General features: G+C 39.9%; 1 protein-coding gene across 1 annotated transcript in view; it reads right to left on the bottom strand.

Moving 5' to 3' along the window:
• PTBP3 (polypyrimidine tract binding protein 3) overlaps nucleotides 1-22,385 on the bottom strand; it is a 73,647-nt gene extending 51,262 nt beyond the window's left edge. Inside the window, exons 1-2 of the mRNA XM_088054070.1 lie at nucleotides 22,307-22,385; nucleotides 21,876-22,065 (exon numbers count right to left, since the gene is read on the bottom strand). The gene's annotated coding sequence lies outside the window, so the exon portion shown is untranslated. The remainder of the gene's footprint in view (nucleotides 1-21,875; nucleotides 22,066-22,306) is intronic.
• Between the last annotated feature and the right edge of the window lie 2,551 nt (nucleotides 22,386-24,936).

Below are 24,936 nucleotides of genomic sequence, written 5' to 3'. Positions count from 1 at the left end.
TCTGTTAATTTCAAAGGCAGAAAGAAGATGGCATATAAAGATGAAGAGAAACCAGAAGAAAGGTTTTCATCTTCACTAGTGGCGAAGGGCTATTTGGAAGAAAATTAATGGCCAGAGTTTCCTTTGAGAATGTCTGTTGGAAAAGAGACATTGCTTTTGGATGAATATTCCTACTTTTTTCCCTCTGATGGGACACAGAGTAGTGATAGCATCTTCTGCAGAAAGTGATTCCTCCCCCAAGCCTTCTGGATAACATCAAAACATTCTGTCTCATGTTTCTGTCACTCCATTTTTTTCCCCAGATGGAAGTAGCTTGTTTGCATTATTTGCTTTGTATTTTAACAGTACTTACAGTTATGACGTAGCTAATGTAGCTAATGAGAATATTTTCAGGATGTAATAATTTTGGTAATGAAGCTGTGAAAATTGAAGATTATTTGGCCTAGGGTTTCTTAGCTGACTTGGTTATGGACTGAAGAGAAACCTCTATCTTGCCTATTTAACCATCTACTTTCTAGGACACAGACTAATTAATTGTACTTACATCTTGACATTCTGTGACATGGATTTCTGGTACAGCTTCTCTTCTGTAAAACTCTGTAAGTCTTCTCAAACCTTATTCAACTGAGGCTACTTCTGTGCCTAAAAATGGAGAAATGATCACATCTTCTCTGTAAAGAAGCCTTTGTAATTCATTGTGTGAACAGCACCACATGGGCATAACAGGTTTGTTACCTCCTTCATGAGCCTTCCTGCTACATCTTGACATAACACCTGTGTAATAAATTTGTTAGCACCTCCAGGTGCCTTTCTTTTACAGCTTATAACAATACCCCCCAGTGGTAAGCTTTGTTTTTTTGTTTGTTTGTAGCATATATGGAAGTGTCAGGGAAACAGCAGAGCTTCCAAGGTGGCCAATTAGCTAATAACCATTATAGTGGAATATCATTATCACACAGCACCTATTTTTTCTCCCTGAAGAATTTTCTTGACATTCTTCCAGTGTTATAAATGAGTTTACGGTAGCAAGTTTCATTAATGGGCCAAACTTCCTATCAGTGCATGGCTTTAGCAATTGAAGCAGACCTTTACTTTATGTGTCTAGCATACATTATTTTTTTCTTTCCAAATATTCAAATAATCTATTTTTGGTAGGTAACTGCCAATTTCAATTTTCTTAGTATTCATATTATTCCTTACAGGCTTTGATTAATTTGAAAGAGTATAATGTTTATGATTTGTTATTTCTATACATCTGTCATTAGTTAGTTGTCCCTTAGGATGCTCGAGTGTGATTTTAGAGTTCATTCCTACAATATGCTTAGCGAATTACTGTTTCTAGATCTATAGGCTTTGTTTCACAAACAGATACAGAAGCACTGTTTCACAGGAACTTTGTAAATAGCTAAGCGTACCAACATACACACCAGGGGGTGAGGAGTTTTAGCTAGGGAAACAACTGCCATATGTTTAACTTCTGGGCATTTAGAATAAGGATCATTTGTAACTGCACAGTGTTACTTGTATGTATTTCCTGACTACAGTTAAAAATTTTATTCCACAATTCTTTGGAATTACTTGGTACCAAAAATTCACAGAGTTGCAGAGTCTGAACTCAAGTTTGTTCATGTGTTTTGGTCATATGTGGTCACAAACAGGTCAGAGTTGGCATATGGGCCATTTATGAAGATTAATCTCTCTGCTTGCAGTCCTGTGGATCTAAATAGTACATGGCTTCTAAACTAAGCCATTTATGCCAAATCTTTTTAGGCTGTAGCATAGTGTCTGTTTGTCTTTTATCAGGTCATGGTCTAAAGGCCTGGAAAAGTGCTGAAGGACTGAGACCAAATCTGGTAATTTTGGCTTGGTCTTATGCCTCTTTCATTGGAAGAGCTTTCAATTGCTGCTGGTAACACTGTGTACCCTAGACTTAAACCTAGGCTTTCTTTCATACACAAAATTGTTCACAAACTCTCCTGAATGATCTCTGATAAGCCCTGTCCTTTCTGCTCAGGGAGCCATCCATATTCCTGGCAGATTTACAAGGCTACATCTGCCTATGTGAAGATGTATTTCCATTCATAGGTCTCTTCTGACTTTTTAAATAACAGACAGGTGAAAAAGAAAATTGCAAAATGAACATGAGAAGTGGAGTTCTTTTGCCTTTTAGGCTGAACTAGAAAATAATATGAAAAAGGTGCCCTTAGTTTTATTTAAGAAGACTGATTCTGCCAGCTCAGATTAGTCCGATCTTACAAACACTTGACCTAGTAGCACTAAAGAAAAGGTGATAATCTAGCAGAAGATGAAGTGAGGGTGGGGAATAGGAACTGACCAATAGAGATTTAGCACAGCTCTTAGGAGAACGCTTTTCCCCTCTCTTTTTTCTTTCTTAATGACTCATTTTTCTCATATAGTTCTAAGGAATGACCCATCAACTTTGTGTATGACTGTACTTGAGCACAGGTGGGCTAAGATGCTCATCTGGGGAAGCTGGGTATCTCTGATAATCAAAAGGTGGTGAACATCTGCCAAAATCATAATTTTTAAGAGTTACAACTCTGTTAATGACTGTTGGAGTCCATCAGGCCAAAGGCTTGGCAAAAGATTTTGCCCCAGGCCCTTGAAAGAAGGATCTCTTTTAGATAGATCCCTGTGCCCTGGAAATGCCCCTGAATGATTATATGTTAATAGTAGTAGAAAATTCTGTAGTTTCTCTGTTATTATTGGTTAGAATTTGGTGCAATAGGATTTTACATATTCCTAGTCCTTGGTTTTTATTGGACCCTTTCTCTCAGACTTCACGCCAACAAATATAAGTTTGTAACTTACCCTGGCCCTTGCCTTTTTAGTGAACCCTATGATGTGAACCCTATGCTGTGTATGGATTCTGAGTTTGTTGTTTTGCTTATTAAAGCTTTTCTTTTTGGGTCACTAGATTGTGCCTGTCTCTCTTTTATTCATCACCCTCTTGTGGACCTCTCGCTGAGGATCCTGAGGAAACACCCAGCCAGACCATCTGGGCCCAGCATGTTACAGGTAGCCCCCAAACAGGGACCTCTGATATTCAGGGGTTGGGATTGTGTTGGCTAGAGTCCTCAAGCCAACTAGGCAGTTCCCTTCTCCAGTGAATTTCAGATTTTGGATTTTTGTGTCAGACCTTGCAGACCTGGCCGAAGACTTCGGCGGCTCAGACATCAGGAGGCAGGAGGCCTGAAGCAGCAGGGGAGGCACCCCAAGGTAGCCACATGGACCATGGTGAGGCATCCTGCAACAAGAGCAGGTAGGAGAAGGGAGACAATTGCCCTGTCACTCAGATGTTTTTCTTTTAATTTTGAAATTACAGGATCCTCGGAGTTTCCCTGAAACCTCCAAGAGTTTGGCAGTAGCTTTGAAAAACTGTGCTTTCATTTTCCAAAGATGGGCTCATAGATGTTGCACATAGAGAGGAATGCATACCATTTTTTTAAGTTTAGGTTGCCATCCTGGGACAAGAAATTTGAAAAAAAAAAATTAAAAAATATCATCAGATGGGCTTTCAAAAGTTCTTCTGATGCTACTGCACCCATGGCTAAAACAAGATTATTCTGGGACTCAGACATTAAAATATATGATTTGGCCACCAAAAGAGACAGCTCAGCTCAGAAATTACTTCCCATTTTCCAAATGATTATGGAGATATTAAGATTTGAAGATAAAAAAATCCACCAGTTTGGAACTTCCTGGGATTGCTGACTCTTCTTCCTATTCCCCTTGCTCCTTGAACTATTCCAGAGGTAGATATAGGGTTGAAGTTGCGAAGGCATATGCCTGTGATGGGCTCAGATGGAAGAATGGTTTGGCTGATGGATCCGTCGTCCTGTGTCCACCTCATCCACTCCGGGCCCAAGATGGCAGTGTAGAGGCCATCTTGGATCCCTCCTGCTCTGTCCTACCCATTCCTCCACGTTCTCTTTGTCCTTTCTTCACTACCTTCTCTTCTAACACCGGAAATGTAACTGATTGGCATCTTGGGACTGCAACTAATACTTACCATCCAACTCTTAATCACCCTTGGGACACCTCCCTTGGCCCTGCCCCTTCTGTTCTGGAACACGCCCCTTCCACCTCAGGCCACACCCCTTCAGGAAAACCGGAACTGTCCCTGTAGGCCACACCCCCTCGATGAAACCGGAACCCCACCCACCTGGTTCCAGAAGGGACAGCCTCCAACATGGCGGCACCCAGGCAGCTGGCAGCACGACCTACACAAAGACCTACACTGGGACACAAACACCAGTCTAATAAAAAGGTTTTTGTTGAGTCAGATGGTTCTTCTTCCTCCTTCTCCTCTTCTTTGTCATCTCAAGAGGACATCAGCCTACCAGAGCCCAATAAAGACCCATGGGAGAAAATCTGGAGGACTGCAGTAAAGGAGGGGAACTGCAACTTGGCTTCAAGACTTAACAATAATGCTGGTCTCTTATATGATTGCATCATTGCAGAGATGCCAATCTGCATTGGGAACCATTGGCTTATGGGGAAATTAAGGAGCTATGCAAAACCCCACAGGAGCATGGGAGGGAATCACCATACTTCACCAGTCTAATATTAGGTACTTTCTCAGCTCATCTACTGACCCTGCATGATATGTGTTGCATTATGACAATGCTACTGTTTCCAACTGAATATTACCTATGGGAATTAGGTTAGAACAGGCTACTAAATCAATGGTTGAGAGACTATCTGAAGGACCAAACAAAGACTCACAAAGATCTACTTAAAGAAACTGAGTATGACCTTTCAAAACTCCCCACTCTATAGTTTTCTTGGTCTCCTCCTTCAAGGTAACAGCTGGATCCTTCCACAATGGAAACAAAATGTTTGGGTAACATTGGCAAATACAACAAACCAAGAAACAATTCTCTGTAGTGAGTCCTGGTAACCCTTTTTCCACCTGCCTAGTTGGGTTACCCTGGGATGTGTGGCCAATACCAGAAGATGCTGTCCACACCCTGCAAAGAAACGATCCTAAGAATACCAAGGTCTATAGCTCTGTAGATGCCTGGGACTACTGGACCCAGAAACTCCTATGTGCACCACTAGAACCACAAGAGTTGGAACTGCTTGGTTCAGTAAAAATGGACTATAGTGTGAAATTTTGTTATATGAAAGACATTAAATTAACAAAGAAAGAAAAGAGACCTATAAATGTAATAGGTGAAAAAATAGTCAGGTGGGATGATTCCCTACACAGTTATATAAAAGTCAGTTTGTGCTGTAATTGTACCTCACCTATATTTTTCTGGTCCAGTAATCACCCTGTCCAGTTACCACCTGGCATGTTTTTAATCTCTGATATGGATGCTGAAAGCAGGCGGGGAGCACTGAGCCTGTGTGAAACTGAGTCACGCAAGGTTCTCACTCTGGCCTGAGAAAGCATAAGGAGGAATCCAAACAGCCCTTGGAGAAGGAAAACAACCTTTGCAGGTGGTGTTTAGATCCCTGTTGTTTACTTGTAAGAAACAGTCAGGGGGTGGCATTCCAATTGTCCAGTGATGGTGATGTGTTAGTTTAATGACCAATGAGAGTTTTACCTCTCAGACCTTCTCAGACCTGTCTATAAAAGAAGATCTGGAATAATAAAATTTGCTCTCTTGTGCAACCCAGAAGAGAGTCAGTGTTGTGCTTTGCTGTTCGTAATATAGTGCGACACTCTGGGGATAGAGCTTGGCCAGCAGTTCCATGACACATCAAAGGGGGCCCATGCAGCTTAGGAAGGCTTACGATGCTAGCACCCAACATCACCATGGCACATAAAAAATAATTGGCAAAAGTAAAAAGATCTGTTAATCAATTCAAACAGGATTGTAATGACAAAATTATCTACTGGACAAAAACAGCAAATATTGTGATGTCTGCACTACTTCCATTGGTAGCTGCAGCCAAGGCATTGTAACAATTAGATGGCATTGGGTGCTGGCTAAGTAAACAAACTAGTGCTACATCAATTGCCCTTAGTGAATTACTCACTGACATAGATAGTGTAAGGCATGCAACCCTACAGAATAGGGCTGCTATAGACTTCTTGCTGCTGAAACAGGCACGGTTGTGAGGAGTTTGAGGGCTTATTCTGCATGAATTTATCCAACTATAGGGAATCCATCCACCACAGCATAAGCATGTTGAAGGAGGGGGTAAGGAAGCTACATGTTGAGCAGGAAGGAGACTGGATCAGCGAATTGTTCAAGAAGTGGGACTTTTCAAATTATGCCTTGTCTATTAAAAACCAGAATTGCTAGTTTTGTTAATGATAGTTATAATGTTAATTTTGCTGCCATGTTAAATTAATGGACTATTCAAGGATTGGGTACGTCCGGCTGGGCAACCTCATTGATCCAAACGGGTTTATCATGTGTGTTTTCTGTTGTTATGTTGACTGTGTTACCCTGTTTGCTAAGATGTATGTTACAACTTTTCAAAAATTCCTTCTGTTCATTGTTTTTAGTCCAGCAGAGGGAAGAAGATGAGGAGATGGGTTTAGTTGGGACTGTCACACTGGCCTGTGAGAATAGTTTTAATCTTGGACCATGGAAAATGGGAACTTGAATAATTTTAATGTTTGTTCTGTTCATTTTCATGTTGATGTTTGTTTTACTAAAGTTTACTGTTAGTGACTGTTATACTTTTTAAGAAATGAAAAAGGGGGAGATGTTGTAGTCCATCAGGCCAAAGGATTGGCAAGAGACTTTGCCTCAGGCCCTTGAAAGAAGGATCTTCTTTAGATAGATCCCTGTGCCCTGGAAATGCCCCCTGGAAGGTTATATGTTAATAGTAGTAGAAAGTTCTATAGTTTCTCTGTTATTGTTGGTTAGAATTCGGTGCAATAGGATTTTACATATTCCTAATCCCTGGTTTTTATTGGACCCTTTCCCTCAGACTACCCCCCTAACCTACCTTATATAAATTTGTAACCTACTCTGGCCCTTGCCTTTTTTATGAACCCTATACTGTGTACAGATTATGGGTTTGCTGTTTTGCTTATTAAAACTTTTATTTTCAGGTCACTAGATCATGCCCGTCTCTCTTTTATTTATCACCCTCTTGCAGACCTCTCGCTGAGATCCTGAGGAAATACCTGGCCAGACCATCTGGGCCCAGCATGTTACAAAATATCATTCTGTCCAACTTCTTGGGCCCTTCCAGGCTAATCAAAAGTTAAAACCTTTTGTTAAGGGCATTGTTCAAATGCCTCTTGCTTGGAGAATATACCACCTCTTTGGGAAGCCTGTTCCAGTGTTTGACAGGATGAGACAGGCTAGTGACAATCTACTATGCCCCTAGCAGAATTTTGTATTTGCTCCTTCCAGAGAAATATCTGACAACTGAGAAGCTTTGTCAAGAAGTTGCAGTACAAAGTCTCTTTATATGTTTCTTGTAGCATTTTTTTGTGTTCCTCCTTTCGGACAGAGTAGGAATACCTGGTAATATTTATTCCTCATTGCTTTCAAGTAGAAATATCCTTTGACCGTGGTATGAACACTTTAGATTTAGAGTATGTGCCTTTTTTCATTTATAATATATTGGGATATCAAGAGCCCTTTACAGTCTGAAGGAATAAAAAATGTAGTATAAAAGAGTGGCCTACTAGATTTGGCTATAAATAGCTATATAATGCACTGGATAACAGTCATTTTAATCTGACTTAAAGTAATGACAGTACTTTAAGAACCTAATTCTGTAAGTCTTTTGTACTGAGATCCAAGGACTTAGTTCGGGCTCTATGAAATACTGGACCAAAGTTGCAAAGAGTTATTTTCTGAGTTGGGGACACTGGGCTAAATCCTTAAGTGTGTTTATATTTCTACCTCTGGTTTCAAAGTGTGTTTTCAGAACTTGTATAATATAAGATGTGATCAGTTGTATCAATAGCAATGATTTTTGAGAAGGCTTGAAGGGGTATTGTGTCAGACAGAAGTTAATTAATCATAAGTTTTTCCTGATTTATTATTATAAAAGTGATAAAGAAGTACTTGGCAGCATTCGGCAGGGAAGGTGGCTAAAACCAAGGTATCATAGTTGTAAACTCAGAGAGACAGAGAGAAATGGTTTATCTTACTTTCTGATGTTCAGGAGGGAACACCTGAAAATGTCTCTTTAAAAACTCCAGCCAGAGGCCATAAGAATAAATAAACTACTTAAGAGCTTTTTTTAAACACTAATACTATTTTGAAGAATATTAAATACCAATACATGGGGTTTTGAAAGAGTCCTTATGGTTGTAACTTACTCAGTCAATATTTGTTAGTGTTTTAAAATTTAAACCCAGTAAGTCCACATATTCAGACCTTTGTACATACAAGAATAGCCATAGGTACGTTCAGGGTAACTCCTGCGAACCTGGAGCAGATTCACTGTTCATCTGAAGTCAGTTATTTCTTGTTTCCTTGCCATTTGTTTAAATCCCCAGTAGAGTTATGTGCACACGTCCTCGCAACAAACAAGCAAGCAAACAAACCCGTGTTAAAAAGTTAATGTTTTCAAACAATGCACTTAGTGTCAAGTCCAGTTTTCCCGATGTTCAGTCAGTATTACTAAATCCAGTGGGACCTCCAGCACATGTTACATGAACAGGACTGAACATGTAGCTGACCTATTTCTTTACCTATGAAACTGGATCCTTCCAAGACGATTAAAGTGTCACAATGGTCTGTGCTTCACCTCACCCTAGAAGACTTCAGAACAAAGTCAGACCTTATCTGCAGTAAGCACCCTTGTTAATTCCTGTTAGCGTAACCTTGAGTGAGAACAAAACCCAGAGCGTGCCATCACAAATTGTTACTTTTTTTGTCTAACTCTTGCCAAGTTCCCAGAAGGGAACTGCATCAGTCTCAATGGTTTCTTCAGGTCAGAGCACTATAGATAGGTATATGTGTCTTTGCCAGAGGCATGTGCAAAGAAATTTTTCGGGGTGTTTCCAACACTAGTACTGGTTTGGAGTTCTTTTAAAGCGTTTGTAAGGATGCTGTACTACTTCAGGTCAGTTATCTGTATGAAAAGTGATAGGACATTCAAATCTCCTGCTGCTCTGGCAGAGTTGCTCTGCATTGATCTCCAGCAGGACACTGAGGGCCTGGTCAGACATTCATTCTTACCCTACAAAAGTCACACTGGTTGAAGGATAGAAGAGAGGCAACTTCTGTTTCACAACTGCCCTCCATCCATCCCTTTTCTTTTCTATTCAATATAAAGCTGCATTTCTGCATCTTGTAAGAGAAGAGAGAAGCTGAGGTTTCTTTCATCCAGGTGGCAGATCTTTCTGTAGGTTCAAAGCCTAAGCTGGGCTCCAAGGCACAAGTTTTTAATGTGGTAGCATTTGGGGTCAGAAGTTGTTGAGGGTATCACAGCTACTGAGGAGAAACCTTATTCAACCGCAAAATGTTTGAATACACACTAAGCAAGGGAAATAATAATTTTGTGAAGGTCTGAAGTGTATTTCACCTACTTGAGTAACATATATTGTGTCTTGAAGGTTATGCAAAGCAGTAAACATAGACATGCTGCATTACACTACCTCCTTCACAGATATCAGAATTACAAGATAAATGTTATAGAAAGTAACTTGTAAAATTGAAGAGTTTTATCCTGGTTACAGCACAACAGAGGAGGGTGCACACTTTAGGCTCTGAAGTATTTCTCAGGTATTTGGAGACATATTCAAACTCTAGTATGCTCTTTAACAGCACAGTGCATGTGGGTACTAATAACATGCCAGTGTAAACCTTGCTGCAGCTAATTTCTATAAACACTTGTACAACACAGCAGCAACAGTCCTGATGACTATTACTGCTAATTAGGCACGATTGAATGAACATATTATTTGAATCTGTAAGCTTTCTTTTAAAGCTTGGAGAACCTGGTTTTAATATATGGTACCTCGATTTTTGTTTAAAAATTCTTTTTCCAAAGAGACACTACTTCTCAATCTTTGCTGAATAGTCACTTTTCCCCAGGATTTAGGTCCTTATCCTATGGCCGTAGTAAAGCTGGTGTGATTAATGATCATTGGTACTTTAGAGTATTCCTATCCTGTGCTAAAAAATGTGGCTCATTTGCACAGATAGCTGTCTTGAAAGTAGCAGGGGGAAAGGTCTGTCTTGTGGAGTTCATAATACAGATAGATAAAATATGGCAGAGGAACATACATAGAAATAATTGCCCAAGGTGACACAGCTCAGCTGGAACTGAAATCCAGCAGAGCCCTTTGCACCTCTTAGGGTGTCTTGCATGCCAGCTTTGCTTAGTGTCACTGAAATAAGAGTACCCCATTTTTATCTACTTTGAAATGTCTTTTCTGATGCATCCTTCATAAAGAAGTGCATGGTTATATCACAGCCCTACTTCTCCCTGCTGCTTACTGCATGACAAATGCTGAAATCCAGTCCCTTTTCCTATGGTGTTTTTCCACCTCATAAAAACACTTCTTTTGTTGCATTCCTTGCCCATCCTGTAGTCAAGATCCGTAGTTATGAGAACACAAGCTAAATAGAGCTTTCTGAAGAAAATTACAAGGATGAGAACACTAGATGGCTCACAAGGTATTTAAGGAATGTATAATTTCTTCTGCATAAATGGCTACTCATAATCTGATGCTTCAGACTGCATTAAAATAAGATAGATTTATTAAGAGCCTGCATGATTCAAAGCTGTACAGACAATTTTGGTAGAAATAAGAGTGCCTTGTTTTCAAAGACACTGGGAAATGGAAACAGTGAGTTTTGTGCTTGGCACAGGTGATCTGCCCATCTGCAGTTAGCCTCAGCATATCAAATGAAGGAAGAATGTAGCAGGAGTCTTTTCAATTAATCTTGATGTTTACATTGGCCTTTTGGTTCTTTGTATGCTCGAGTATGTGAATGTACAAAGGGGAGGCTGCACCTTAGTTAATATGTTATGTAGTGAGATTTTTGTCAGCCTAGCCTTTATGCTAGTTGTACTCACTGGTGATTTATTACAGACTTATTAAAAACTCCACTTTGAAGAAGGTAATGATTTTATTTCAGCTTTTTGTTTTGGTTTTCTGTAAGCTTGGCTTTCTTAAAAACAAGTTTAAGATCAGCATCAGCGAGATATCAAACAGAAACAAGAAATTACACGTGGACACTTGGCTTAGTCACAAGTTTTTCTAGCCATCTGCATTTAGTTGTGCAGATGTTACAATGAGTGCTCCCCATATATCAACTTACGTTGAGATATGTTACTATGAAGACTATAGCATGACTATTCCTTCTATGTTTTCCCCTTGGTTTTCTATATATTACACGCATAAGCCAAAGCATGCAGAATCCACAAAGTGAATACAGTGCATTGTCCTCACCAGTGCTGCAAAGTGGAAACATAGTCCAAATAGAAATAGCCTGATCATGACATTGACTGTTATTTTGGTGCTCAACACTGAAAAGCTTTTGCTGCTATGAATGATGTAGATTAAGGAATCTGGAAAGATTACTTACCCCTACAGATGAACACAGTTTAGTTAAATGTAGCTGTACTGGCTAAATAATTAAATAATCCTTTTGCCACCATACAAAATTAGGTAACAGAGACTAACAAAAGGTTTATCATTGAAATGTCTTGCTTGCAAGAAAAAGAAGCTTGCTTTTAGTTGCATCAGTACTGGTCTGAATTGCTTTTACAAAGAGAACCACTGCACGCTGCTTTATAAAAGACTTTTCAGCTACAGTCCTATTTCTGCTGCTTTGTCTTCACACTGTGATATCACAGTAAAACTCCAAAGAGCTGTTGGCATAAGACTGGTAATAAAAATCTGTTGATTCCCGTTCATTATCATAAAATATGTGCTGGAAAAGAACAAGTTAAGTGTTTCTCAAGAACATATGTTCACTAGCAGAAAATTGTGGAAGTGGTCTCTAAGCACACCATATCAATCACCTGAGGAGAAGGGAAACACACTGTTATAAAAAGGAAGGGGGCAGATTATTTGCTTTTTTGCACAATTTTTAGCGTCTCAGTGTGGGTGGAGAGAAGGGAATTCTGGTTCTTAGAAGAAAGCAACTCAGATTCCTGTGAACATTGCACAAAAAGAAGTTTAGGGTCTTTCTAATGGTTTTCACTTCCCTTTTTGAAGTGAAAGCAATGAGGTGAGTATAGCTTCACTGAAAAGCACATCAGAACTCTCAAATTTGGTGGCCTTCTACCATGGAGTTATAGCAGTTATGGATGAAGGAAGAGTGATTGACATCATCTGACTTGGACTTGTGCAAAGCATTAGACATTCTTCCACATGACATCCTTGTCTCTAAGCTGGAGTTGATGGATAGAACACTTGGTGGATAAGAAATTGGCTGGATGGTTGCATTCAAATAATTGTGATCACTAGCTCAGTGTCTGAGCAGAGAGCAGTGATGAGTAGTGTTCCTCATGGATGGCCATTGGTATCTTTGTTGGTGACACAGCCAGTGCACCCTCAGCAAGTTTTCTGATGACATCGAGGTGTGTGGTACAGTCAACATGCTGGAGAGAAAAGGATGCCATCCAGAGGGACCTGGACAGATTTGAGAAAGGGGCCTATGCAAATGTCATAAACTTCAACAAAGTCAAGTGCAAGGTGCTGCACCTGGGTTGGGGCAATACCAGGCATAAACACAGACTGGACCAAGAATAGATTGAAAACAGCCCTGAGGAGGACTTGGGGTAGATGAGAGGCTGGACATGACCCAGCATTGTGTTCTGGCAGTCCATAAAGCCAGCTGTATCCTGGGCTGTATCCAAAGCAGGGTGGCCAGCAGGGAGAGGGAGGGGATTGTCTCTGCTCTTCTCTAGTCTGTTCTGCTCTGCTCTGCTCTTGTGGGACCCCTCCTGGAGCACTGCACCCATCTCTGGGTCCTCAGCATAAGGGCATTGACCTGTTGGAATGGGTCCAGAGAAGAGCCATGGCAATGAGCAGGGGCTGGAGCAACTCTTTTACAAGGACAGACTGAGAGGGTTGGGGCTGAAAAACCCAGGGATAAGAAAGCTCCAGGGAGATATTATAGCATCTTCCAGTAGCTAAAGGGCCTACAAAAAGGCTGGAGAGAGACTTTTTACAAGGACATGTAGTGACAGGACAAGAATGAATGGCTTCAAGTGTAAAGAGGGTAATCTTAGGTTAGATACTAGGAAGAAATTCTTTACTGTGGGGGTGGGAGGCACTGGAGCAGAGAAGCTGTGGATGCTGCATCCCTGGAAGTGTTCTAATCCGGATGGGGCTGTGAGCAATCTGATCTAGTGGAAATTGTCCCTGCCCATGGCAGAGGTGTTGGAACTAGATAGTGTTTAAGGTCCTTTCAACCCAAAACATTCTATGATTCTACATGTCTGGAAGTACTAAGAAAACTCACCATCAGCTTGTTTGTGCATGTGGAACTGAGGTGTTCTGAAGGGTTTAGCTGTGAACCTGAGGGTTTCAGTTTTCTGGGGTTCTTGTAAACAGCTTCTTTACACTAAAAGTGGGAAACAGAGGAGCTTGGATATGGCCAAACACAGTAGGATAGACAGCTGAACTTCAGAATCCAAATCTCAATATAAGATTATGCAACAAGTAAATTGTAGTTTAGGGAGGATGTGCAGAAACCTGAAGTCGAAGAGATCCCAGATTAGAGCCTGGAAGGTGATGCTGACTGAGGATTCAGGAGTGCATTGCCTTACCAGCAAAATGGTGAACACCTAACTGGGGGTGCTGCCAGGTACTATCACAGGCCATAGTTGTCAAGTCCCAGCTCCCAGCCAGATCCCTGTGGTCAGACCTTTGAGCTTGCACAGTGTCCGATGGAAATAACTGCACATTTCTTATAATAAAGCCCACTGAAACCAATGGATACAGATTCTCTTTGGCTTAATGAGAAGTAATATTTTATAATTCTGTGGTGTCAGTTAGGTAACAAAGAAAACTGCTTTACCAGCTTCTCCTGGGCTTGGAGGTGTGTTGTATTTTGTCCCCTTGTTTTAGATTAGTTTTAACACATATTATATCTGGTTGTAGATTCATCTTTTTTTCAACCCAGTTACATACAGGAACCACAGTTTTATATCATCCTTTTGTGTAAGGCTTCGGGTTTTATTTTAATAAGCTTAATTACTAATATTTCAGTGAAGTTGTTTATTTCAGTCCTGATCCTGTGTATTTGAATATGCTTATCTTTTATTTCTCATGCTCCAATAAGTATTTGTTAGTAAAGAATACTCATAAACCTAAGTCATTGCTTCAAGCATTAAGCACCACAGCTTTCTCCATTCACTGTGTTTCACTGTGACTTATTATTAGCTGACTTCCTTTGCCAAAAATAAATCATGTTTTTTATTTTTGACAGTCCTGATGGTATTTGATATTATTTCACTGTGGTAGGGCTGTCTTTATGTTTATTCTAAAAAACAAGGTTTCTTAATTTGTTTTGAATTCCTCTTCTCCTGAATTTCTAGTTGATATTTTTTGAAGTGGCTTGGCTTATGTCCTTGTTTTGGAAAATTTTACTTCTTTATTTTATTTTGTGGTTATTTGTTTTGTTTGTGGGCTTGTTGCTTTGTGTTTTTTTTAGTTTTTGTGCTTTATTACTGTTTTTCAAATAATGTTCAGATAAGTGCTGCAGACAGCTTAGAACATATTCTAACAATTTTTCTTTGACCTATTCATTAGAATACCACATAGATCAGAAGATAGCAATTCTGATTGCTGGCACATTTCCTGTCTTTTCCCTTTGATCTATAAAATAACTACTATATAAGATGGCCTCTCAGGCAATTCTTTGTAAAGAAAGTGTGCCTTTCCCCAGGGAGGATTCTGCATGGATCAGAAGGCTGAAGCTGTTGACCTCACCCAGTGGAAGTGTTCACAGCCTGAATTTTCTCTGGAACTGTGGCTGGAAGAGTTGACAGCTATGTGGATGTGTAGTAATAGGAAACACTTGGCTGATCTAGCAGTGCTTTGCCTATCACTAGGGAGAACTTTGTCTAGTATTAACAAGAACATCTCTTAGTTTAGAAACACCCACTCCTGGTGAACCACTGTTAACCTTCTGCAATGGTGCTGCATTTTGCTTCAAATGGCTGTGGACATTTCACACACAGAATTATGTGTCTGTGTGTGTGTAGAGGGGAGTGTTTTTCTTTGCAGTAACTTGTTCTCACTTTCTTCTAGGAAAAAAATGAAACTGGTACAGGCAGTTTACTTCTCTGCCTGATGCCCTACCTCACTAAGGTAATTAGCTTTATTTGCTCAGCTTTGCATGCTTAGAATAAAATTAGGCTATTTGTTTAAGTGACAAATGTCAGGATAAATTCTATACTGGCCTGTACTTAGCTGAATGCAGTTACTAATTGAGTCACTGGTTGATTTACACAACAATAGGATTACATATGATGCTATTTCATCATGGAGTATTGCTTCTAATTTTTATAGCATGAGCATATGTTGATACACAAAAATAAGAAAGATCTAATACTCAGAAGCTGCAGGAGTGCTACAAAGGAGTGATTCCACTTAGAAAAAAAGTGTGTTAGAGACCAACTAGTTTACTGCTCCTGTAGCCTTTTCTTGTGCACATAGTTTTATTCTCATTCTCACTATTTGGAAGACCAAATTTAAGACAAGCACAAACACACATGTACATATATAATGCACAGCACCAAGCAAAAGTTTATCTTCCTCCTGACTGAGTTTGATGGATTGCTCGTTTGTGGTGCGCTTGTACTCAAGTTTGAGTTTCACTTTCAATGAGGAATTCAGGACTGGATCTTAACAGGGCTGAACAATTTGGTAGCTAGCAAAGAGGAATTTTCCTTTTACAATGCTCCATTTGAAGCAGTATAAGCAATAGAAAACTCCGGTAATCTAATCATTACCTGATCCCTGTTGTTTTATATAGAGTAACAACACTTTGAAAAAATGTATCAGCTGAACTAAGACATGCAGAATGAAAGTCTTAGTAGCATCGTCTTAGGAGGAAAGGTAGAAAGAACCTGGACTCTGCTATTTGCACAGTGAGTCTGGTATTATCAGTGCAAATCTGCAGAAGTATACGGAGACATGAGAAAAGCCAAAATGACAAAAACTCAGTTACTGTAGGAGCGAAGCCTCTAGCCACAAGTATTCTTGTTCATGGATGACTGACTCAGAATTGTTCTGAGTTACTACAAAGATTTTTATCTAGTGAGTGACTCAGTATCAAGTGGTAAATTGTAAAGGATTGATCGTCCCTCTGCTGTTTAAGGATTTAAGAGCTACATGGGAAAATTCCAGCCCACCTGATGCTTGTGGCAACTTGTTCAGTCACAGACTGAAGCATAATCCTTACATGGCTGTTTTCACTGGATATTAATTCAAGTGACTGGCACACAGACAGAGACAGGGAGTAATAGACAGATTGTGAAGTTGCTGAACAATGCTATATTTATCTCTGTGTATTGCTTCAATATATGAGACCATGTTTCATGGTTCATAGGGATGCCCTACACAGAGATGACATGTATGATAATTTCCTAGGTAATTGTAGAGGCTGTGTGAGACACGGCTGTGTCTGTCATTTAGGAAACATGCAGAAGTGGTAAGTTCAGTGGACAGGTTGACTGACTGAACAAAAGATGTGCTGTTGCTTTTATTTATATTCCTAGCAGGGTCAGGACCAAAAGTTCCAGCAGTATTCAGAAAGTGAAATGGAACGTGGACTGTGAGCAGCTTTGAATTAAGGGAGTTATGGTTAAGCTGAAACATTGCCTGCAGCATTTGCATCCCTGTTGGAAAGAAGTCACATCTGCTAATGTGCAACTACTGCAGTACAAGGCCCAGTGTATTGAAAGTAAACTGTGTGAATTTGGCAGTTGCTGTGGAAGCAGGAAAGGAAAAGTCCCTGGCCCTTACAGAAGATATGAAGGAGGTAATTCCATGTAGGAACCCTCTCAACAATCCAAGCTTAGGAGAAAGAAATTATAGCTGTGAATATCTGAACACATTTGGAAGCTGAGATAATTTATTTCTTATCACAGAGAAATGATCGCAAGGAAGATTTTAAAATAAATCATCACTGTTTGAATGCAGGTAACTGAGAACAGCTGTTGGAAACATCCACCTTAAGGTGATGTCTGCCTTTACCCCTCAGCAGAATGTGTGTAGTTTGTCTTTACGTAAACTCTCATGACCTATTGTTGGTATTGCAGTGGAAACCAACCTATTTGTATACCTCTACAAGCAGTGCTTATTCTTGCTTTCTCTTGCTCTTTTATGCTTTCTCAGTCAGGTGCTCATGGCAGAGATCCTAGATCCTGCTGCCACCTGAATATGTGGAGGTGCCCATGTCTCCTCCAGCCACAGACCCTTGCCAATGTGGCAACAAAGGGAGAGAACTCTTCCTACACCAAAAGCAAGGCTGATGAGAGTACATCTTTCTGAGTTCGGGAGGCCAGTGGTTTTAAATTAGATTGATTTAACTGATTATGAGAGACGCCTCAACCCCAGTGTGTGTGAACACCTGCAGTAACAAATCTACTATAGACAAGACACCCAGTCAGTCATGGATGATGACCCCAATGGCAGGCATACTTGGAGTGACTGGAAAAGCAGCTCTCCTCTCCAGAGGCCTCTTAAAGGGCTACTTCAGGGGCTCCCTTCTTTTCTGAAACACTGCAATGAGATTATCTGTGTGGGATATTTTTAAAAAATGTGACAGAGTAATGCTTTGATTCAATGCATGATCTGTGTGGCAATAAATCCCTCCGACTACCATTAATGCTATTTTTCATCAGAAGGGCAGTGGTGTGGCAGACAGGAGCAATTTCCTTGTTAGTTTCCTCTTTTAGAAAAATCTTTCCTTTGGAACATGCCTCATGGTAGTGATTGCCAAAAGAATCAGTCTGCAGTGTCTTTGCTACGCTCTTTTTCAAAGTCCTTTCTTCACTGCATACCACTCAGCCTGTATTAACCCTTTCTTCCACTGAAAATCCTTTAACATCTGAATTATCTTTTCTTATCCTTACCCTTTAGCAAAGTGCAAATAGACTAACTAATCCACATTCATTTCTATTAACATACTTACCAAGGGTGAATAAACCCTATGGAAGTCCAAAAATAACATGAAATAGTGCAAAGATCCTATATTTTCATCTTCTCAACTGGGGCCAAACACACTTGCAGAGAGGACTAACTGGGACTCAGCTACATTCTTCTGTTCTGTAGCTCAGCTCTCAGCTGAGCTTTTTATTTGTAACTCTTCATATAGTGTTGCCTATAGTTCTATTTCAGGAGCAGTGTAGTCAATAAAACCAGAATGTAATTCTCAGTCAGGTTTCAGAAACATTTGGTAAATAAAGCAGTATTCTTCTCCGTGACTTTTTACAGATTATTTGCATTGTTTCTTCTTTTCCACCCCATGGTTAAAATTGTGTACTAACTATAAAATACAAATTCTTTTTCTAAAGGAAGTGAGCTAAGTTTTAAGGCGGCAATTAGGTAGGTATCTCTGGTTCTGATGCTGGAAACAATGCACAGAAAATATTTCAGTATCTCTGCTTGACAGATTGTAACTTACTATACTATCACTGCAGAAATAAACCACCTGTTAGGAAAAGAAACAGCATGTAATATACGAAGTTTCTCTTTGGTTCTAGCTTTTAATTTGACTTTGTCTTCTTTTAAGTAAATTATTCATAACATCTTCATTTTCAAACCTTTATTCTTCATAACATATATTATAACTGTGGTTCTCACCCATATTTCAGATCTATTAACCCCATGGAATGACTAATTAATTCTGTATTCTGGTACCTATCTTCTCTACTGCTGTGAAAGGTACACTGTTGCATTTTTGTTGTCAATTCCTAATAAATTAGAAGCTTTGATTTTCAAGTTATCAAAGAGAAAACCGTACAGAGAACCTTTAACGAATTAAATACTAATTTGCTCTCTGTGTTTAGGATGGCTAGTAAGTGTCATTTTAACTTACTTTTCTAAATTTTAATGCAAAAGTCAGATAGTCTTAATCCTTTGTCCAAGGAATGAGGGAAGAAAGCATTGTACCCTCCTCCTTGTACCCTCCTCCTTGCATACGTGCCTGAAGACCAAGGATGCAACAACTCTGATAGCATTACACTGACAGTTCATTTCAAGATATAAGCAAAGGAGGTGTTCTGTTACTTTTTTAAAAGTTTGACTCTGTTTTTAAATGTTAGTGGAATGTTTTGAAGAGAGGTAGCCTTCCCTTAGCCCTTCACTCCCTCGCTTGGATTTTTTCTCTGACATAGCTGACTGTTATGCTTTTGTATGAAGAGGCTGAGGAACAGAAATGGTAAAGTAGGAAAGTGGAATTCTCTCCAAGTAATAGAGCAATTTGCTACAGTACTACACTTGTAAGAGTCAGCTTTTTATAACAAGTAGGAATAACACAAAAGATCTGCAGCGTGAAGCTGACATTAGGCTATATATGCTGTACCTGTACCAGAGGCTCCTGAGGACAGCAGTGGGACAAGTTGTGCTCCACCTGTTTCCATAAGTAAACAACCTTGCAGGTGATACAGGTTGCAGCAACCAGAACAGAGTCAATTGTGGCCAAGTGCCAGCTTTTTCTAATGCAGCTTTTATTTCACAAAAATTTCTTGCTATACATTTAAATCAAAAGCATTCTACTATGCAGCGTATCTTTTTACAGTCCATTTGCCTGGTGGAACATCAATATTGTTACAAAACAGCCTGAGAGAGTTGCATAAGAAATGGCAAATGCTTTTTCAAAATGCAACCAAAGAATATCCTATATATGAATCCAGAAAACCTGTATAAAATTTCTAAGTCTGATAGCAGCTTATCCTACTATGATTCCTATGAACCAATTAATTCTGTCATATTGGTAAAATGTTTCTGTTCTCATAATCTTGAAAAGAGAAACCCTTAGCTTTATGAGTGTCTGTGAGATGTTAGAAACACTGGAAGAAAAGATGTGCTTAAATGCTAGCAGGATTAGACACTACGGATGTAGTCTTCAGCTACTTGTACAATTTGGACTTTCCTTACTTACTCTGTCAAAACAGAAAATTATCTTCATCACAGAATGATGGGATTGTTTATGTTGGAAAAGACTTTAAAGCTAGTGCAGCCCACTGCCATAGCAGAGGTTGTGGCCTGCTATGCTCACTCCAGCAGCTCCTTCTCTTGTTGACAACCCTAGAGCTGGATGCAGCACTGCAGGTGGGGCCTCACCAGAGCACAGCAGAGGGACAGAATCTTCTCCCTCACCCTGCTGGCCATTCTGCTTTGGATGTAGCACAGGACACTTATTGCTCTCTGGGCTGAACTGCAAATTGTTGGGTCGTGTCAAACTTCTCAGCCACCAACACCCCCAAGTTGCTCTCCTCAGGGCTGCTCTCAATTAATTTCTGCCCAGCCTGTGTTTGTCTTTGGGACTTCCCTGACCCAGGTGCAGCACCTTGCACTTGGCCTTGTTCAGCTTCATGAGGTTTGCATAAGCCCACTTCTCAAACCTGTCAAGGCCCTTCTGGAAGGCATCCCCCTGCTCCAGCATGCTGACTGCACCACACAGCTAGGTGTCATTGGCAAACTTGCTGAGGGTGTACTCAATCCCACTCTGTGGCACCAACAAGGTTGGTCAAAAACCACTAGTCCTAACACCAATCCCTAAGGAATGCCACTCAATCTTTTAATATTAAATAGTTTTGTATGGTCCTTTCCCTACAGATTTCATTGGTTTAGTCTATTAAACACACGAGGCAAAGCCAAAACACTTATCAGTATATCTATCTTAAAAGTTTCTCTTGGCTTCAGGCAATATATGGTGAATGAATGTAATAAGATTTTACCAAAAAAAATAGGTCTTACATATTCACTACTGCTTTATCGAAGTCATACTCTTTAGCTCTTGAATGTATGACTTGTCTCCTGGCTTCAAATTAATAATAATTGTCTCCCACTAGGTTGTTGTTTTTTTTAAAATAATGGAAGGCTTTCCTTTATCTGCTGATTAGTAAGAAAAAAGGAAGAGACTTTGATGTTCTCTCCTTGGAATTGTTGCAATATTTTCAGCTTAAGCCTCCTGACCTGATTCATAAGTGTTCAAGTCAAGAACGATTAAACTTTTCTCATAACTTAAAAACAGCTCTCTATTGCTTGGTCCTTCTAAGATTCTTCTCTTATCTTCAAGGTCAGGTAAAAACATCAAGGGTTTAGAAATATGCTCTGTCTGTGAGATAGGTCAAGATGACCTTGTGCTCTTCCCCCAGAAAAACTTTCTTGTATTTCTTCTTCATTTAAGCTCAGACTGAGAAGAAAACAGCACAAAGTGCCTCCAGCAGCTTTAAAACTGATGGATGTTACCTAATTTTCAAGCTGTTTCAAATATCTTTTATTTCTTTCTTTGATTAGTTTTAATAATATTTTTGCAGGATACTATTACTCCAGACTGATGTTCTCTGGCTTACAGATTTTTTTTGTTTCGAATTTCATGCCTACTGGCAAGATCTGCTGTCTGCTTTACTTAAGAAATCAAGAAAAATCTCTTCGGCAGATTAATTTTCTGCTGCTGCATTGTCCTCATTACGTTAGGCTGGGGAACTTTTCTTTGTTGCAGCAGTACATACACGAAAGTTAATATATTCGGGGTATCTTCTATGTGTCTTGGACTGGCATCCCTAAACTGCACACTTTGTTTCTCTTCTCTTTCTCTCCCTTCCTGTTGTAGGCAAAAATCCTCTTGGTCTGGCACGGTGTTTTTAAATGACATGCTTTTCAAGCATGAAGTTACTATCCCCGTGCTGTCTAGAGTACATATAGTCAATATGGTGATTATTTTCACTGACTGCTAGGTGAAGCCAGCAGAAACCCCTGCACTGAGGGGGGTTTTTACCTGCGAGTGTCTTGCTTCCCGAAATACTCCGGCGACCGCCTCATCCTGACTACTCCAGGCGCCCCCGTGTGGTCAAACTCCGTGTCGTTCCCTCCTGCTCCCGGCTTCCTGAAGTACAGCAGCGAGAACAGAATCGTCTGGCTAGTCATCGTGCCCTCCTCAGGGGATCTTCACAGAGTCAAGGGACGTTCTGAGTTGGAAAGGATACACAAGGACCATCAAGCCCAGCTCTTAAATGAATGGCTGATCGAACACACAATTTCAGCGTTATTAGCACCACGCTTTAACCGACCGACCCAGTGTTTCCAGCCCTCCCCCAGCTTCCACGTATCTTCCAGAGCAGAAGTTCCCTCCTCAAAGCCAACTGCAAAGACCTTGGGGGCAAGTGAATAAACAAACAAACAAACAAACAAACAGCGACCAACACTCACCATATGTGCTCCTTTTTTTTTTCAGGCTGGCAGTGAGACTCATAGGTTTTATAAATTCCATTGACTTGCACAGTATGACCAACATGGAAGAATATGAAAGAGGGGGGGCTTGCCTGTAAGCACTGAAGTCATGCTGTAAACAGAAAAGGCAGACAAGTAGATCTTAAAGAGACACTGATTTAAAAATTCCCTATAGAAGACAGAAAATTCTTAACAAAGGTGAATTGCTAACACACGGTCTCTTTTAGCAAGGGGAGCTATTCCGTGTACTCTTGTGCACTTTATTTGTGAGCACAATGGTCTTTCCATACCTCACCATACCATAGCATGCCATGCCACATCATATCCATAAACATGCCATAGCACACCACACCACACCATATATTCTTCATTCATGCCATTAAGAGGAAAGCTGCATGAATGACACTAAAAAGATCTAATGAGGTTGACTGCTGTTTCTATTTTACAGCTCTTTAGCTATAGATAGTTTCTGAAGCTTTCATACATGGCTACTGAACTTCATTTGTCTCAATCATCAATTCCTTTTAACCAACTCAGATTTTAGACTATGGAATGTATAGGGAGAGGTTTCCATTGCAGCAAGATCATAGAAATCCTTTTTTATGGATTCAAAAGTTGTTTAGAATTGATAATGAGATAGGTTGCAGTGGAAAATGTGATTCCTAACTAGATAATGAATTCTGATAGAATTCTGTGTTTTAGCTGTTGTTATCCTGACTCAGGATATTTGCTATTCCACATTTTTGTTTGCACAGTAATAATCAGAGGACACGTGAAATTAAGTCAGCTGTTTCCGAGGAAAAATATAACTGAGCTTGACACTGATCATCCCAGTGTAACATAATATCTGAGTCAGCTGCATGGTTAAGGGAGGCACCATGGGCACTGATGTAGGTTAGAGGTCTTTGGGAGAAACACACCCAGCTGAACATCAGAAGTTCTCAAGAGCAGAAGGTGGCAAGGAGATGTTTCTAGAAGGACAGAGGATATCCTACAGATGATAATGCTTTACCCAAATAGTTTGATTTGTCCATTGAGTAAATTCTTATATGACTAGCTGTAGAGACTTCGCTGACTTCTGATAAACCAGAACTAAAAACTGAAGAAGTAAAATATTGTAGTAGTGTTACTGTTGAAGGCATGCACATTCATGGTATATTTTCTGTTCTGCACAAAGATCTATGTATGCTCAGCTTTACGTACCCAGCTTCCATTATTTATTTCCTACTGTTACAGAACAAAATATAACTTTCTCTATTGTTTTGGTTTTGCTATTTTGTTTAGATTTTGCTATGTTTTGTGGGTTTGTGGTTTTGGTTGGTTGGGTTTTGGTTTTTTTTGCTTTGTGGTCTGTTTTTTTTATTTTAAGAAAGTTGCAGAATTCATGTGGGTTAACTTGAAGAAAAAAGACACAATTTCCCTGGTTGCATTTCCCATTCTGGTTCATAGAGGACCACACAGTTTTATACCAGCACATCTGAGTGACAGGTACCCTCATGAGTTGGAAAACACGGAAGAGACTAGGAATGCTTCAGCTGACAATGGAGGAGGTTTCTTCTTTTCTTCTGTTTGTAGTTTGTCCGTCACCTTAAACATGGAGGAGTAGGGGTCTTCAATAGAAAAATCATGGCGTATAGAGCTGGCACATGAGAACATCAATCCTATCTCTAAGTGCCCTAAGTGGTCTTTTGTTTCATTTGCTCTGTATAGATCAGAAGATGCCAGACTATGATGTCCTGGACAAGCTTCACAGCTCCACAGGTGACTTTCTTTGAGCCCACACATTTTCCATCACGGAAAGGTCCTCATAACACCCTGAGTAACATTGCAGGGGCACCTGACAGTGGTGCTTTGTGCTGCCTTCTCTAAGCCTCCTTTATACTTTTGCCTCTGCCCACTGCGATGTGTCACTTAGGGCTGCAAAATATGCATTCACCTGTGTGCAAATTAAGTTACTCCTCTCTGTGAAAGCCATGTTGTGGGTGCACGTGCAGAACACTGGTGGTCACAGACAGTGAGGAATAGCTGATAATGATACAAACCTGGACTAATTTGGCTAGATTTTTATGTGATTAACCAGATCATGCATAACCAGATCAAAGTTAATCTCCTATCAGATAGCTTAAAAAAGAACCTGAGCTGGAAGATTTTCACTTCTTCCTCTATTCTGACTTAAGTTAAGGATAACCAAATACCCTGGACTGTTCCAAGGAAGCTTGGAGTATGGTGTACAGGCAAAAGAAGGAAAAAAGACAGTCTTGAAGTGTACTAAGCAGTGATAATGCTAGTCAAAATGTGAAACCAATATCAGGCCACAAGCAAGGGAATAGAGATGAATTATATAAGTAATGAGTAAAACTAGTTTTCAAACATTCTTTTTATTGAAAAAATAGAATTTTGACTAAATAGTACTATAGTTTTGGGAGTTTCTCTTGGTTGGAACAGATGCAAATGCTTGATATGGTAACTAGTCTCTTGCCTGTGCATATATCACTGCTAAAAAGAAATCCTAAAAAAACCCACTACCATGAATCCTGATGAACTGGTAAATTAAATGTGCTAGTAGCTAAGTTACTGTAATGTATTCATGAAACTGCCTTGTTTTTCCC

The sequence above is a fragment of the Pseudopodoces humilis genome, chromosome 4, assembly GCF_049639895.1.
Source record: "Pseudopodoces humilis isolate 2021_Gansu_Grassland_sample_001 chromosome 4, ASM4963989v1, whole genome shotgun sequence".
Classification (NCBI taxonomy): domain Eukaryota; kingdom Metazoa; phylum Chordata; class Aves; order Passeriformes; family Paridae; genus Pseudopodoces; species Pseudopodoces humilis.
The sequence above is the reverse complement of the archived record's forward strand: the minus strand, read 5'-3'. Positions and strand labels throughout refer to the sequence as shown.